Below are 14,514 nucleotides of genomic sequence, written 5' to 3' on the forward strand. Positions count from 1 at the left end.
TAAAAAACGTGGAGAAACAAAAAGCCATATTTGACACATTCCACACAATACTCCAAGAATTGACTGGACAAAATTATTGGCACCCTCTCAAAATTGTAAAAAATACTTGCATTCCAAGTTTGGGATGTTTCTGTAATTTGTAATTAAACTAATCTGTATCAATTAACAGGTGCTGACAATATAGAAATCACACTGGCAACCAGTTAAAATGGTTAAAAATTTACTGAAATTTCTATTGTGTCTCTGTGTGCCACACGGAGCGTGGAGAAGAGAAAAAACAGCAAAGAATTGTCTGAGGATTTAAAGAGGGGGTACACCCACACCGCCCAAAAAGAAAAATATTAAAAGCCAGCAGCTACAAATACTGCAGCTGCTGACTTTTAATACATGGCCACTTACCTGTCCCAGGGTCCAGCAATGTCGGCAGGGGACGCCAAAAACCCGCTCGGTTCTCGGCAGCTGCCGCCGCCATCCTAGGTGAGGGAATCAGGAAGTGAAGCGTTACGGCTTCACTTCCCGGTTCCCTACTGCGCATGCGCGAGTCGCGCTGCGCGTCCCAAGTGGTCCCCGCTCTCTCCTGGGAGCTGTGTGTTCCCAGCAGACAGTGCGGTGGGGACGGGAAGAGGCATAGACTCCCATGGGAGTCTATGCCAGAAGTGGGTGCAGATACCTGTCTTAGACAGGTATCTGCACCCCCCTCCCCCTGAAAGGTGCCAAATGTGACACCGGAGGGGGGGAGGGTTCCGAAAAGCGGAAGTTCCATTTTTGTGTGGAACTCCGCTTTAAGAACTAAAATTATGGCAAAGCATGGACAATCTCAAGGTTACAAGTCCATCTCCAGAGATCTTAATGTTCCTTCCACTGTGCGCAACATTGTCAAGATGTTTACAGTGCATGCCACTGTAGCTAATCTTCCTGGACATGGGCGAAAGATAACAACTGATCAAAGATTGCAACAAAGGATTGTTTGAATGGTGGATAAAAAACCTTAATCAACTTCCAGATAAATTCCAACCGACCTTCAGGCACAGGGCACAACTGTGTAAGCTTGCAGTATACATTGCCATCTGAATGAAATGGGATGCTATGGTAGGAGACCCAGCAGAACCCCACTGCTGACACATGAAAAAAGCCAGATTGGAGTTTGCCAAAACTAACCAGAGGAAGCCAAAGTCCTTTTATGTAAATGTGCTGTGGACAGACAAAACAAAAAATTACAGCTTTTTGATAAAACCCATCATTCTACTGTTTGGAAAAAAGAAATGAGGCCTTTAAAGAAAAGAATAGATTCCCTACAGTCAAACACGGTGGAGGTTCACTAATGTTTTGGGGTTGCTTTGCTGCTTCAGGCAATGGATGACTGTGTCACGGCATTATGAAATCTGAAGACTACCAAAGAATTCTGAGGTGCAATGTAGGGCCCAGTGTCAGAAAGTTGGATCTACATCAGAGTTCATGGGTCTTACAGCAGGACAATGACCCAAAGCACACGTCAAAAAGCACCCAGAAATGGTTTAAGACAAAGCGCTGTAGAGTAATGAAATTGCCAGCAACGAGTCCAGATCTACATCCCATAGAGCACCTGTGGAGAGATCTCAAAACAGCATTTGGGAAAAGGAACCCTTCCAATCTGAGAGACCTGGAGCAGTTAGCAAAAGAAGAGTGGTCCCAAATTCCAGAGATTTGTAATAAACTTATTGATTGTTACAGGAGGAGATTGATTTCAGTTATATGTTCCAAGGGTTTGCTACCAAATATTAAATCGAGAGTGCCAAAAATTTTGTCCAGTCCTTTTTTTGAATTATGCGGGGAATGTGTCAGATTTGGCTGTTTGTTTCTCCACTTTTTTGTGTCATTCCAATGCAAACAAAAGAAATAAACATAAGAATGCCTAAACAATTTTCTGGGCTAAGTGGTGCATTATCTGACAGAAATACAGTGGAACCTTGGATTACGTGCATGATCCATTCCAGGAGAATGCTTGTAATCCAAAGCACTTGCATATCAAAGTAAGTTTCCCCATAGAAGTCAATGGAAACTAAGATAATTTGTTCCGCGCTGACTTCTATTGCATGCAATACCGCATGTGGCCAAAGGTGGGGAGGAACAAGAGAGCCTCGGAAATACTCAGGGACAGCTCGGCTGAACTCGGAAACCCTCGGAAAGGCTCGGAAACACTCGGGATCTGAGTATTTCCGAGTGTCACCGGCGCCCCCGCACCTCTGGCTAAATGCGGTACTGCACACCCCATTGGCTTGAATCCTGCTCGTTTTGCGAGACAACACTCGCGAACCGAGTCAGGATTTTTTTTAAAAAGTTGCTTGTCTTTCAAAACGCTTGTTACCTGTGTTACTCGTAAACCAAGGTTCCACTGTACAGGGGTGCCAATATTTTTGGCCATGACTGTATGGGATAAAACAGTGAATTTTAGGTGAAAACACTGATAAATAGACCACTAAATATGTGATTAAGTAAAAAAAGGGGTACGACTTGTGTGGGAGTTTTTTTTGCTGTTTGTGGCTTCATTAGAGGGATTTCTTCATACTTTTTTAGCGGTGATGGTTTTACCAGATGAGAATCAACAGCACAAGAGGCGTAAACAGACTTGATTTTTTTTTTATATATATATAATAAAATAGATGAAGGCTACAACCCCTGTTAGCTTATTTCTGCCTTTTTCTCCTTTCCTGTCTAATGAAACTTGGCAATTTAACAGTAAGTGAGGAAATCTCTCTAAGGTCCTGTTCACATCTCTTGATTTGTTATTGTCGGCCGAATCCACGTTAAATCAAATCGCGGCAGAATGCGTGATGCACTTTTGGGTGCTATTATTCTCTAAATGTGATTTTTGTGTGATCGTTGTGTGCCACGATTTTGGCAAAAGTGAGTTTTAAAAGCATGCTACACTTGGTGCCTTAAAAGGAGCATGAGTTTCTTTTTGGGCAACAAACTCACATAGGGCAGCCTACGTAGTGAAGTGGCTGCCCTATGAGCCACACGCCAAAACACATGCAAATCAATCAACTAAAATCTCAAGCATGCTACTTGAAAGTGTGAATGCCACTTTCTACAGAGCAACACATATTCTTTATTTGTGGTGATCAAGACACTAGACTTCGGGATGAAAACCACATGAGCCCTTGCTGTGATTGCCACCATTCTCTTATTGTTTCAGTTCACTTCTGCAGCTCCAGGTAGAATCTGTAACTTGCCTCCAAAAACCTGTCCATGTAAAGCAGTGGTTCTCAACTTGGGGGTCAAATGACGATTTGCCAGGGGTCACCGAATCCTAGGCTTAGGCTGCTCTCCTAGACTTTTTGCAGCTACCCAGAAGGGCTGTCCCTGGAGCCTGTGATTGCCCAGCTGGTATGTTCCTGGAGCCACTCAGCCTCTTTGCAGCCGCCCATTCAGTTCACAGCATGGCTGGGGTACAAAGACTAGAGGTTAGCAGACTGGTGAGGAATATGAAGTGGGAGGGGCTGGAGGGAGACCCCATCTCCTGATTTCGGCATAGGTGTCACTGCTACGGCACTGCCACCCCCCCCCCCCCCACCAGCACTGCCACTCATCCCAACTGCCCTTCAGCACCGCCACTCATCTCATTCCCCCCACCAAGGAGTAAGAGAAGGAATAAAAATAGAGAATACATGGAAGGGATAGGAAAAGAAGGGGAGGAACAAAGAAAAAGGGAGAGAAAGAATAAGAGAACAAGAAAGACGGCTAGAGAGAGGGATGGGGGGGGCAAGAAATTAGCATAGAGAGAGATAAAAAGGAAAGAGTGTGGTATATTCTAAAATGTACCATAAGGGGTTTTAATACCGTACGAGTAGAAGGTACTCAGGGAGAGCTAAATGTCAATGGATTAGGGGTGCAAATTACTTGTCTTGCCTTGGGTGCTGACAACCCATGCTACGAAAATAATTTTATGTCTTGTGAGGGAGAGATGGCCACTTCTGTATAGGCCGCGTGCAATCTGCTCGCATCCAGGAACACATTACAATGTTTTGACCTGCAGAATCCTTTTTCAATCATCTGCCACATTTTGTTAAGAAAGTGAAAGATGGGGTGAATGGCGCTCCCTATTCAAAATTAGGTGAACTAAATGTGTAACAAAAAGTGCAAAAACTCCACTGTAGTAATGTACACTTTAAGTGATACCCCTTTACAAATAAAAATTATAATACTAAAACATATCATATAAAACTCAGTGATACCACTCAATTATAGTGTTAGACATATGAACGATAGTGTATCAATCTGTACCAGATGTGCATCATATCGAGTCCAGTGTAGTAAGCATAAATATATATAATATAAATTAAACACCAAAAAAATCCAAAAAATGATAAACACTGAAATGTTGAAAAATGGTATTGCAAAAAAGGTGTTGCAAAAAAGGTTTGCTCTAAAACAGTTCAAACAGCTGGTGACTCTTGTGCTCAAGTTGATCGGTGACTTCTGTGCTCCCCCTATGGTTCCCCACTCACCAGCTCCTCATACCCCTACAGGGGTGACAGGCATTAAGGAACATTATAGGTGGTCTTCGTGGATAGTCTCCTGTGGTCCCTCTGCCAATGGTCCGTGTTTCCACTAAAGCGGGATGTCCGGATCGGTCAGTCACACAACACAGCCTCTACCACCATATCCAAAGAAGGGGGGGGGGTTTCTTCAGGGATAAGTCCTCATTTTGTTGTCTGCTATACCTGCTGCTTGCAATAAAACCCACACTTATGGAAGAAACGGTGTCTGGTGAGTTCAAGCTATCTGATAGACTGTCCGCTGTGATTACATCTGCTTATACAGGCCAGGCATAGAGGTCTCAGCACGGCATAAGTCACTATTATAACAGTTGGAGTCAGAATTGTGGATGTGGAGGAAATTAAAACAGGTTTTCTACTAATGGTCATCAGCTAATGAGTCCGGCTTAACCTTTGGATGTCAACCAGGAAAGACCAGAGAGTGTTCATTTTAGGTAGAGACCATTTATTGACATTGTAGCGTATTGGAACAAAATTTTCGTCTTTCCATAAAATTGCGAGACTCTCTAGCTTTCGCTTGAAATTTCCTATGTTTTTGAAATTGTGGTTCAACTGTTAAAATGGAAACTTAATCTGGAAAAAAACTTCTGAAAGGGGATCTTATCTTTCTCCTATACACTATACAAAAGAAAACCAACGTTTTTGGTTTGAACTTCAGCTAATTAAAACCCTAAAATGGGAAAATTTGAAAATCATCACAATTGTTTTCGATGCAAAATAAAGGGGTTAAACAAGGCAAGCACAGACCCCCTGTTGTGCCGTTCTATTAAGCATTCTGGGACGCATCCTTATATTGCCGCGTCAACCAAACGGTTACTTCATTCAACTTTTTTGATCAGCACTGGACCATGTGTACATTTATCTATCTACCCATCTCTTCCTTTCCTCCAGTTGGCACGCATGAAGCCCACAGCATGACTGACTTCCAGAAATAGAAGCGTGATTGTAATGCAACTGCACAAATGAAGCACAGACTTAAAGGGCGCCAATGGAAGTGATGTGCCAGATGTATCTCACTTCTCCGCCTCATTTGTCACAATAATGGGAGATACGTCAGTGACACTGTGATGCTCCTAACTAATCCATTATCTGCAATGAGCACTAATGTATATGTATAGGTTGTATCCTCTGTATTGTAAAGGCCGGCTTCCATTTCTCAGTAGTTCTTTGGAGCATTACATGATGTTAGGCATAAATAATACACACTAGAGAACATATTACTGTGTTCTGATATATGCATAAATACATAAATATATTTATGAAGCATATATATAGCACAGAGATAACGCTACAGTTAGGAAAGCTCCCTCAAGAGACTAGTTAATCAAGTGTGTTTAAACTCCTCTTTGCATGGTTTGCAAGCTTTATAATGACACAGGAAATTAACAATCAGCTTAGACATGACAAGCATTCTTGTAGCGGCCAGGGAAGGTCCAATGGCAAAAATCGCTTTGTTTAATTTGCTTTTAAAAAGAAATCACTCATCTAAAGGGGATTTTCCATGCTGCAGTAAAAGGAGAGCTCTGTTTTAGAACCTTCTGCCTAATTATACACTGCTTAATAAAATTTGTCACAAAGAATCCCCAGAAAGCGCTATTTTATGACCCCTAAAAGATATAAGACCACATATAAATTGCCCAAATATCACACCTGGACACCAAAATTCCTCAAATTATAAAGCGTAGAAAAAGAACTATATATAGGACTTAACCATATATATATATATATGGGGCCTTAGTATACAGTACTGTATATGCAATGTACACCACAATTAAAATCCTGTGAATTTATTTTAATTCCTCTAAAACATTGGTCCTTGCATCATTAAAATATATAGTGACATTAGTCATAATAGCTCATTTATGGACATATGACCTATTTCACAATGAATAAAATATTTGTTTCACAGTGTACCGTTGACCTTCTCTTCCATCAGAAAATTGCTTATATCCTCTCTTGTTTGCAAGCTGGATAGTTTGCAAAGTCTAGATGGTAATAATATCGGGGGGGGGGGGAGTTCAATGATCATTACGACGTGTTTTGGGGGTCCCAAACATCCCAATTCCTCAGGCTCTGTGAAACACTTCCCATCCACATGAAATAATTTTACCACTCTGCTTAGTTGGTCCTCAGTGGGTTGAACCCTAGATATGCAACAACCTTGAACCAGATTGTTGATTCGCTTGTCATAAAATGTACCCGGGTGAGACAGAGCAGCCACCCTAAATAATATACTAGTTTGTAGATATGGAGTTTGACCCTAATTAATTTCACCACGATTTACTTCATTGCTCTGGTACAGGTTTGTAGTTAAGAAGTCAACCATTGACCTTTAGAAACATTTTTTTTACAGGGTTTTGACTTCATAGTAGACTCCCTTGTGAATCATTACATATTTTTCTTATTCAGGGCATAGAAACAGGTTCACCTTATAGCCAAACATCCAGATTTCTTGATTTGCTGATATTTATCTTTCACTTGCTGGAGTCAAGCAAAAAACCCTGTGCAAGTTTAATGTTGGTGTGGTTGGAGCATACACAATACCAAGGACTCTACTCTACTCCCCATAGCAGTACTCAGGCCTGTGGATTAGTGGTTCAGTCAGGGGTGTAACTACAGTGGTCACAATTGTGACCCAGCTCCATGCTCCAGGGGCCCTGTACACCTGGATAGGAAAGGTGGCGGGGGCGGCAAATAGAGGAACCAATGCCCTCCATTTTCCTCCTGCAGCCGCTGAAAGCCTGCTTCTTCTCCTCTCCCTCTTGCAGACATTCAGCAGCTGCAGGAGGAAAATGGAGGGCATCAGTTCCTCTACATGCCACCCCAGTGTTGCTCCTCCTATCCAGGTTACTTGTTTCCTGCTTCGTTAGGCTCCTGTGTGCTCCACATGTCCCCCCTCTGCCCACAGCTCTGCCAGCTTCTTCCCTTCCCTCTTCTTCCAGCTGCTGTGGGGATGTGTGAGTGAGTGATCAGTACTGTCAGGAGTGTCTAGCGCTCCTGCTCCTCATTCCATCATCCTGGATTTGGCTGTGGCATTCTCTTTGTCTGTTTTTCCACCTACAAGGTGATTATTGTGGCCAGTCCCAGGGTGGAGACCAAACCCGATTTAGGCTAGCCAGGCTTGCAGTCTCAAGCTTGTGATAGCTTGTGTAAATACTTGATCAGGCTGACTGTTTGTCTGACCTTGCTCTGCTAGATTGAAATCTCTGTGTATGACCTCACATAGGATATCGACTATTCTCTGAACCATGCTTGCCTTCTACCTGGACTGTCATTGAACCACTCTGCCTGTCAGCCAACCGCAAGTACCTGTTTGCTCAGTTTGCGCCAGCCCTGCCGTGGTAGCCAGGCACTATAGCATTGTGTATAAGTCCCAGGGGCAACCAAGTACTGGTAGGCCAGCTTGCCTTAAGGCAGGGGTCTCAAACTGGTGGCCCTCCAGCTGTTGCGGAATTACAAGTCCCATCATGCCTCTGCCTGTGCGAGTCATGCTTGTAACTATCAGCCTTGCAATGCCTCATGGGACTTGTAGTTTCGCAACAGCTGGAGGGCCGCCAGTTTGAGACCCCTGCCTTAAGGTAAAGGGGGCTGCTTTAGGTGAAGAACACAGAAGCCAGCTATATTGTGTCTGACCACCTGTGTTAGGGGTAAGCGTGACAAGTACCAAACGTTTTGTATTTATTATGCTTTGGTTTGTGAATAAATAGGAAGTTCTGTACATTCTGTACATTCATTCTGTGCAGCTGAAGCCACAGAGATGGAGATTGAGGGTTGTGTCCTGAATCTTCTTTATTTGTATCAAAGGTGAAACATCAGAGGTTTGTTTAGACCCCTGATATTTCACCAAAGCCCACCAATGGAGCTCCTAAAAAATTGTAAAAAAAAAATTATTAAAAAAATAAAATTGTAAAAAAAAAAAAAAAAAAAAAAAGGTAAACATAATATGTTTTAAAATAAAGAGCTGCTGACACTAGTGGTTGAACTACCAGGGTAGCAAAGGATGCATTTGCCACCAGGCCCTGGCGTTCTGCCCCCATGAGTGCCCATTGCAGAATATGTGAAAGGGATTGTAAGCTCTTATGAGCAGGGCCCATCCTAACTCTCTTATCTTGAATTGTATTGTAACTGTACTTGTCTCCATTTATTTTCTAAAGTGCCGTGTAGACTATAAACGGGGCAGTAGCCAATAGCTTTCGTCTCTTTATTTATTTATGAGCATGCGTGGCACTTTGTGCGTCGGATTTGTGTACACACGATCGGAATTTCCGACAACGGATTTTGTTGTCGGAAAATTTTATATCCTGCTCTCAAACATTGTGTGTTGGAAAATCCGATGGAAAATGTGTGATGGAGCCCACACATGGTCGGAATTTCCGACAACAAGGTCCTATCACACATTTTCCATCAGAAAATCCGACCGTGTGTACGGGGCATTAGAGCTACATAAATGCTATATAATATTATTAATTAAATGAGAGAAAAGATAAGAGTCTTTAATCCCTTTATTTATCTGTACAGCAGTGGTACAGCACTAGAGGTACTAGCAGAGACAAAAGCATTCTGCTTGTAGTTAGAAAATATTTTTGAGTCTCATGAAACAGTCCCTTTTATATACAGTACACTAGTGGGCTAACAATATCCAAATAACGAAAATTACAGACCATGTATTTTTTAAAATTCTTCTGTATTTTTGAAGCATTTCCTACATTAAAAAGCATAGACATATAGGGTGTAGCAACGCTACCATCAAATGTCTTACCAACAAATTGGCATTCATGTTCCAACAATAATGAGTGGAACTACAGTACCTTAAACTACTGTGTTATTGCCTTTATTAAAAAAAATATATATATATGTCCAATTAATTTTGATATCTGCTTTGGCATAGTGGGAAATTATGTTCTGGTCCCATTATTTATTAGAAGTTCAGGGACATGCCCTCTTTTGAAAGCGATAAGGAAGAGAGGAAAAGTATCTTTATTTGAAACGTGTTTATTGGTTAATCTCACCTTATGATGATCCAGTTAGGGGGTACAGATGTGTGTAGCTTTGTACAAAACTATTTATTTCAAAGACAAGATAAGGAAAACATGGCGAGGTGGAGATACATGTGAAGCTGATAAGACACCTGTTTCTCTAAATCTTAAATATATTATTCTGCAAAGCAAGTTACTGTAAGTGTTATGAGCAACAGTTTGAATTAAACATTTTATACATTAATATTTATTTAGTATAAGAATAGCCCCTTAGCGCCGACCGTACGCACATATGCGGCCTCGGCTTTAAGGGGTTATACCGGGATGATGCCTGCATCTGCAGGCATCACCCGGTGCCGTTTTTTAGAGCAGGTGGTTGGCTCTTTAGGGATAACAACCGATGCGGCTAAAAGCTGCTCGGCTGTTATTCCGAAGGAGCAGGAGGGAACAACCCCCCTCCCGCCGCCTTCCGCCGCTCTTCCCGGGCCTCGTGTCCGCCAGCTAAAGTGAGACTGAAACCAAGCCGGAAACGGCTTGGTTCCAGTCTCCTATGTAAAAGCACGGAAGGGACTCACAACGTTCCTTCCGGTTTACTTGGCTGCCAATGGTGCCAACTTAAAAAAATTACAGTATTCAGAATTGCCGTTTTTAGCGATCTGAATACTATGAAATACAAAGGAGGGATTTTAAACCCTTGATTCCTTCATAAAGAGTACCTGTCACCACCTATTACTGTCACAAGGGATTTTACCTTTCTTGTGACAGCAATAAAAGTGATTAGAATATATATATTTTTTTAAGTGACAAAAAGAAATAATAAGAAAATGAATAAGAAAAAAAAAAGCACCCCCGTCCCCGTGAGCTTGCGCAGCAAAGAAATCACATGCGTAAGTCACGCCCGCATATGTAAACGGTGTTCAAATCAAACGGGAGGCATCGCCGTGATCGTTAGCGTGAGAGCAATAATTCTTGCAAAAGTCCTCCTCTGTAACTCTAACCTGGTAAACGTTCCATTTTTTTAAAGCATCGCCTATGGAGATTTTTAGGTATCGTAGTTTGTCGCCATTTCACGAGTGTGTGCAATTCCAAAACATGACATGTTAGGTATCTATTTACTTGGTGCAACATTTTCTTTCACATTATACAAAAAAATTGGGCTAACTGTTTAGTTTTTTTTTCATTCATGAAAAGTGTATTTTTTCCCAAAAAAGTGTGTTTGAAAGACCGCTGCGCAAATACCGTGTGACATAAAATATTGCAACAATCACCATTTTATTCTCTAGGGTCTCTGCTAAAAAATGTATGTATGTTTGGGGGTTCTAAGTAATTTTCGAGCAAAAAATGTCAGAAATAGGCTTAGGCATGAAAGGGATAGAGATTCAGGCCAGGTTCACACCTACAGTCCGGTCCATAAATATTGGGACATCGACACAATTCTAATCTTTTTGGCTCTATACACCACCACAATGGATTTTAAATGAAACGAACAAGATGTGCTTTAACTGCAGACTTTCAGCTTTAATTTGAGGGTATTTAGATCCAAATCAGGTGAACGGTGTAGGAATTACAACAGTTTGCATATGTGCCTCCCACTTTTTAAGGGACCAAAAGTAATGGAACAATTGGCTGCTCAGCTGTTCCATGGCCAGGTGTGTGTTATTCCCTCATTATTCCATTTACAAGGAGCAGATAAAAGGTCCAGAGTTAATTTCAAGTGTGCTATTTGCATTTGGAATCTGTTGCTGTCAACTCTCAATATGAGATCCAAAGAGCTGTCACTATCAGTGAAGCAAGCCATAATTAGGCTGAAAAAACAAAACAAACCCATCAGAAAGATAGCAAAAACATTAGGTGTGGCCAAATCAACTGTTTAGAACATACTTAAAAAGAAAGAACGCACTGGTGAGCTCAGCAACACCAAAAGACCCGGAAGACTACAGAAAACAACTGTAGTGGATGACCAAAGAATTCTTTCCCTGTTAAAGAAAACACTCTTCACAACAGTTGGCCAGATCAAGAACACTCTCCAGGAGGTAGGTGTATGTGTGTCAAAGTCAACAATCAAGAGAAGACTTCACCAGAGTGAATAGAGAGGGTTCACCACAAGATGTAAACCATTTGTGAGCCTCAAAAACAGGAAGGCCAGATTAGAATTTGCCAAACAACATCTAAAAAAGCCTTCACAGTTCTGGAACAACATCCTATGGACAGATGAGACCAAGATCAACTTGTACCAGAGTGATGGGAAGAGAAGAGTATGGAGAAGGAAAGGAACTGCTCATGATCCAAAGCATACCACCTCATCAGTGAAGCATGGTGGTGGTAGTGTCATGGCGTGGGCATGTATGGCTGCCAATGGAACTGGTTCTCTTGTATTTATTGATGATGTGACTGCTGACAAAAGCAGCAGGATGAATTCTGAAGTGTTTCAGGCAATATTATCTGCTCATATTCAGCAAAATGCTTCAGAACTCATTGGACGGTGCTTCACAGTGCAGATGGACAATGACCCGAAGCATACTGTGAAAGCAACCTTTTTAAGGGAAAGAAGTGGAAAGTTATGCAATGGCCAAGTCAATCACCTGACCTGAATCCGAGGCGTGGCAGAATATTACCAGGGATGAAACCCAGCTTTTGGTGATGTCTATGCGTTCCAGACTTCAGGCTGTAATTGACTGCAAAGGATTTGCAACCAAGTATTAAAAAGTGAAAGTTTGGATGATTCTTAATCTGTCCCATTACTTTGGTTTCCTTAAAAAGTGGGAGCCACATATACAAACTGTTGTAATTCCTACAATTCGTTCACTTGATTTGGATGTAAATACCCTCAAATTAAAGCTGAAAGTCTGCAGTTAAAGCACATCTTGTTCGTTTCATTTCAAATCCATTGTGGTGGTGTATAGAGCCAAAAAGATTAGAATTGTGTCGATGTCCCAATATTTATGGACCTGACTGTATGCAAATTACATGCGGGTTTCCCCGTATCCAATTCGCATAGCAGAAGAATGTGACTGGCTCCCTATGGAGCCGGTTCACATATCTCCGTTGCGGCTGCGGAGCGCACTGCACAGAAACGCTGTGCGTCTTTGGCTCCATTTCAGGGCCGAATTCAGGCATAGTGCTCCTGTGCGATCCGCAGCGGGTTACAGTGTGAACCCGACCTAAAGAAATTAAATATACTGCATATGAAAAAATTTGATTCTCATTTAAATTCTCAAATGGATTTAGGTCTGGACTTTATCTGGACCATTCTAACACATGAATATGCTTTGCTCTAAACCTTTGTTCTATTGTAGCTTTAGCTGTATGCTTAGGGTTGTTGTTCTGCTGGAAGGTGAACCTCTGCTCCCCTCTCAAGTCTTTTGCAGACTTTACCAGGTTTTCTTCCAAGATTGCCCTGCATTTGGCTCCATCCATCTTCCTATCAACTCTGACCAGCTTCCCTGTCCCTGCTAAAGAAAAGCATTCCCACAACATGATGCTACCGCCACCATGTTTCATGGTGGGGGTGGTGTGTTCAGGGTGATGTGCAGTGTTAGTTAAACACCACACATTGAGTTTTGCTTTTAGGCCAAAAGTTCAATTTTGGTCTCATCTGACCAGAGCACCTTCTTCCACATGTTTGCTGTGTTCCCACATGGCTTCTCGCAAACTCCAAACAGGACTTTGCTTTCTTCCAGCAATGGCTTTCTTCTTGCCACTCTTCCATAAAGGCCAGATTTGTGGACAGATTCTCCCACCTGAGCTGTGGATCTCTGCAGCTCCTCCAGAATTACCATGGGCCTCTCTGATTAATGTTCTCTTTGCCTGGCCTATCAGTTTAGGTGGCCATGTCTTGATAGGTTTGCAGTTGTGCCATACTCTTTCCATTTTCGGATGATGGATTGAACAGTGCTTCATGAGATGTTTAAAGCTTGGGATATTTTTTTATAACCTAACCCTGCTTTAAACTTCTCCACAACTTTATCCCTGACCTGTCTGGTGTGTTCATTGGCCTTCATGATGCTGTTTGTTCACTCAGGTTATCTAACAAACCTCTGTGGGCTTCAGAGATCAGCTGTATTTATACTGAGATTAAATTACACACAGGTGGAGTCTATTTACTAGGTGACTTCTGAAGGCAATTGGTTCCGCTAGATTTTAGTTAGGAGTATCAGAGTAAAAGGGACTGAATACAAATGCACGCCACACATTTCACATATTTATTTGTAAAAAATTTTAAAAAGCATTTATCATTTTCCTTCCACTTCACAATTATGTGCCACTTTGTGTTGGTCTATCACATAAAATCCCAATAAAATACATTTAGGTTTTTGGTTGTAACATGACAAAATGTGGAAAATTTCAAGGGGTATGAATATTTTTTCAAGGCACTGTATATTGAATATTATATGCAGCCCTGTGCTGTTGGGGGCCGCATTTGAGGTCCCCTTTAGCTCATAGGTTGATAACCGCTGCTCTATTTCCACACAGGTCCAGCATACCTTCTGGATATGCCCAGCTACTAAACAGCACCCTCAGCTCCTGCTACCCCTGGTCATCTGTCTTGGTCAAAGCTGTTCCCGAGGATTACACTCTCTGTCATCCCAAAGTGTCTCATCGACAACTACTGCTCCACAGTAGGGATGGCCGAACGGTTCGGCCCTATTAGTTAATTAGTGTGCTATACTGTGCTATTTTGCTTCAATTGTCGGTGTAAAATATTAGTTTAGTGTCAGTCTAGGGATAGTGTGAGTGTAGCGAGGAGGACCATCATTCAGCTTTGCATAGTGTGCAGCTAGAGTAGGGACAGCTCAGATAGTTTCAGTGTAGTGTAGTGAGACCGTGTCATTCATACATACATTAGTGTGGAGTAGGGACAGCTCATATAGTTTCAGTGTAGTGTAGTGAGACCGTGTCAGTAATCTTGACATTAGTGTATAGCTAGAGTAGGGACAGTTTAGATAGCGTCAGTGTAGTGATGGTTGAAAACCGTCTATTTGATTGCATTACTGCCAGTT

Source organism: Aquarana catesbeiana, linkage group LG13, assembly GCF_042186555.1.
Source record: "Aquarana catesbeiana isolate 2022-GZ linkage group LG13, ASM4218655v1, whole genome shotgun sequence".
Lineage (NCBI taxonomy): Eukaryota > Metazoa > Chordata > Amphibia > Anura > Ranidae > Aquarana > Aquarana catesbeiana.